This window comes from Cyprinodon variegatus, unplaced genomic scaffold (genome assembly GCF_000732505.1).
Source record: "Cyprinodon variegatus isolate N-32 unplaced genomic scaffold, C_variegatus-1.0 Scaffold1544, whole genome shotgun sequence".
Taxonomy (NCBI): domain Eukaryota; kingdom Metazoa; phylum Chordata; class Actinopteri; order Cyprinodontiformes; family Cyprinodontidae; genus Cyprinodon; species Cyprinodon variegatus.
Genome location: NW_015151997.1, coordinates 80,281 through 83,233, shown reverse-complemented (window position 1 = coordinate 83,233; position 2,953 = coordinate 80,281). Strand labels below are relative to the sequence as shown.

General features: G+C 38.1%; 1 protein-coding gene across 2 annotated transcripts in view; it reads right to left on the bottom strand.

The window, feature by feature from the left end:
* LOC107103855 overlaps window positions 1-1,806 on the bottom strand; it is a 29,240-nt gene extending 27,434 nt beyond the window's left edge. For both annotated transcript variants that reach the window (XM_015403690.1, XM_015403692.1), the window contains exon 1: window positions 1,673-1,806. The gene's annotated coding sequence lies outside the window, so the exon portion shown is untranslated. The remainder of the gene's footprint in view (window positions 1-1,672) is intronic.
* Between the last annotated feature and the right edge of the window lie 1,147 nt (window positions 1,807-2,953).

The following is a 2,953-nucleotide window of genomic DNA, read 5'->3' as shown; positions in this document are numbered from 1 at the left end:
GTTGGATTTGGTTGCATTACCGCCACCTTCTGCTCTGGACTGTACACGCTTCGCCTATGAGAAAAAGGAGCTGCGCATGAACCGAACGCAACACACGCGAACTGAACCGAGACAGTCGAACCGAACAGTTCGGACGGTTTTCATAAACCGTTCCATCCCTAGTAGGTAACTACATTACACAAAATTAAATAAAATCACAGGTGGGCTCCTAAAGGGTCCATCCCTGTTCAATAGTTACATGCAGCCTTCAGCTAAGATTATAATAAACCATTCAATTCAATTAAGTGTATTTATATAGCACCAATTCACAACAAATGTCAGCTAAAGGCACTTTACAATTCACCAGATCATACAGTCAAAGTGATTAAAAGTTTTGGCCGTGGCATAACTACACAAAGAACACACAGTTATATATCACAATGTCACCAGGTTACTAGGAACCCATTCAAGGATAAAACAATGTTTATTGATTAATAAAAATAAAACTGAAGTAATAATTCATTGGCCACAGAAGCAACAATCAACATCAGCAAACAGCTTCATTCACTTGTCAACATAAACTTTACTTATAAAGTGCTTAAATAACAGCCAGGCTGAAAAAAATTGCTGTAAATCAAAGATAATCAGTGTGACATAAACCACTGATCAAACTCTAAATCTGAGTGTAAGGATGGAATCAAAACTGAACATTCACGGAGACATAAAGACTGTAACAAAGTTGGCCTTCAATCATCTAAAAAATATAAGAACCAATTCATTCGTTTATCTTTACTCATACTGAATACTAAAAAAGGTTCTTCATATATCCTTTTAGAAAATGATACAGACAGAGGTGCATGTACCCCACTTTTGGAGACCAAAATAAATTTTTACTGCCTGAAATTTAAAAAATATTTCATTGTATGAAATTGAAATGCTTGCAGCTCAGGTCTCGTGTTAATACATCAAACCAGCGGTCCAAATAGACCAAAACCACAGAGATAGAAAAGTCTGTTTTAGAGTCTTAAAAAACATATTACAGTTCAAAGAGAAATTTCAAGATTTCTTTAACACTTGGCTCTGAGACAAAGTACAGTATTATACTGTTGAATACTTTTATTCTGTTTGGATTTGAATTAAGGTTTATATTTTTCATTTTGTATTTTCAAGTTTAAGTTAATATGGTTTAGGTATGTGGGGTTCCATTGTGTTTCAATTTTTTTTTTTAATTCTACCTTTTTTTTAACAAATATGATTTGTTTGATGTTTTTAACATTTTGTGACTGATTGCTCAGGCAGTACTCTTGCTCTAACTTTTGTTAAATAAGCTCAGAGGTTTATTATTTATTTTATTACTTGACAGGAGGAACAGTAGCAGCTCAAAGACAAGGTTCCGCCTCTCACTCTATTTAGTCTCATGGAAACGCACTCGGTCCAATGTTTTTGAATGACTGTTCACAGGCGCGCGCGGGGGCACACGCATACACACAAACACACACAGAATTGACACGTGTGCGCGCAGAGGAAAACCTGCGCTAAAAACGCACAGTTTCATAGAAAGAGCGGGGTTAAAGCCGCATGACAGAACACCAACAAAGGTTCGGTGTCACGACTCTGTTTAAAAGTCCAAACTTTAAGAAGAATAGGTGAGAAGGAGGCGGAAGTGACCTCATTAATGCTGACTCAAACTTACTTGGTGACGACGTGCTTGATGGGCTTGCATCAGGTAAAAAGGTCAGTCTGAGAACACCTGCGAGGTTTCATCGGAGGTTCGGATCAGCTGCAGCGAAGCTTCTTCTCTGAGCAGCAGGAAGAACCGACCTGCAGGAAACCCGAAACTACCTACTGCAGGTAGTACTTATGCCCCGCCCCCCAGTCCTTTCTGCACGCACACACCTGCAGCTCACCTGCATCGCGCTACCCTCCTCCTGCTTTCCGACTCACTACCTCTGAGGAGAAGAGGCTCATGTGGGGTTCACCTCACTTTTAAGATTAGTTTAGCAGCTTAATGAGCATCTTAATGTGCAGTCTGGAGTGGAGACCTGGAAAGGATGAGAAACGGAACACAGCTCTGAGACTGTTCAGCTTTAAACCGTACAGATATTTAAATAGGTTGGTCTGAGAGTAGGAAACAGGAAGATTAACATCGGTTCAAAGGATAAAGCCTCTCTTGTTTACTCAAGCTCATAATGCAGATTTATGATCTCAAAGTTACTCATAACATTCATCGACTCAAATCCATCCACCTGTTCAGAAGCTGAAATCCAAAATGATCGCGGCATGTTTCTATGCTTAGTGTAGGTCTTGAAAAAAAAAAAAAGTTTGTCTTCAGAATAGATTTAGAGCCACCACATACATTCCCCAAAGCATGGAAGAAATTTTGATATGCCTGTTTCTTCTTTAGTTTATTTAGTTCTTCTGTGTTTGTTTCCTCCAGTTTCTCTTGCATCTCTGCTATCCCACTCATGACAAAATATATAGACACATGAAATGAACAATTGGACAATTTGGGGTGCAACAATCCATACATTCAAAGATTCTAGGTTTGTCTTATTAACGATAATAATAATATTCAACATATTCAACAATAATAAATTTTTTTAGCAGTTTTAATAAAACGAATATACTTTACACGGTTATTGAGAGCTTAATAATGCGGATGAGGATCTTGAAGTATATGCTGCTTTATGGAGCCAGAGAAGGTGTTTTAGGAGGGGTTTCTTTGAATGTATCTTATACTTTTACTTTTAAAGACTCTTATGTCTCTTTTTCTTTTTTCATGCATCCTGTCTGGGAGTCTAATAACCAAACACACACAGAAACATAAGCACATGATGCCAATTCAAAGATTTGTGCAAATTAATACATTTAATATTATGACCCTTCTAGATTATGCAACCCAAGACAAGAACAAATGCCCAACTTACAGTAGCAGATTCCAGATCCAGCGGATCTAGGAGGCTGCTACTTGGGC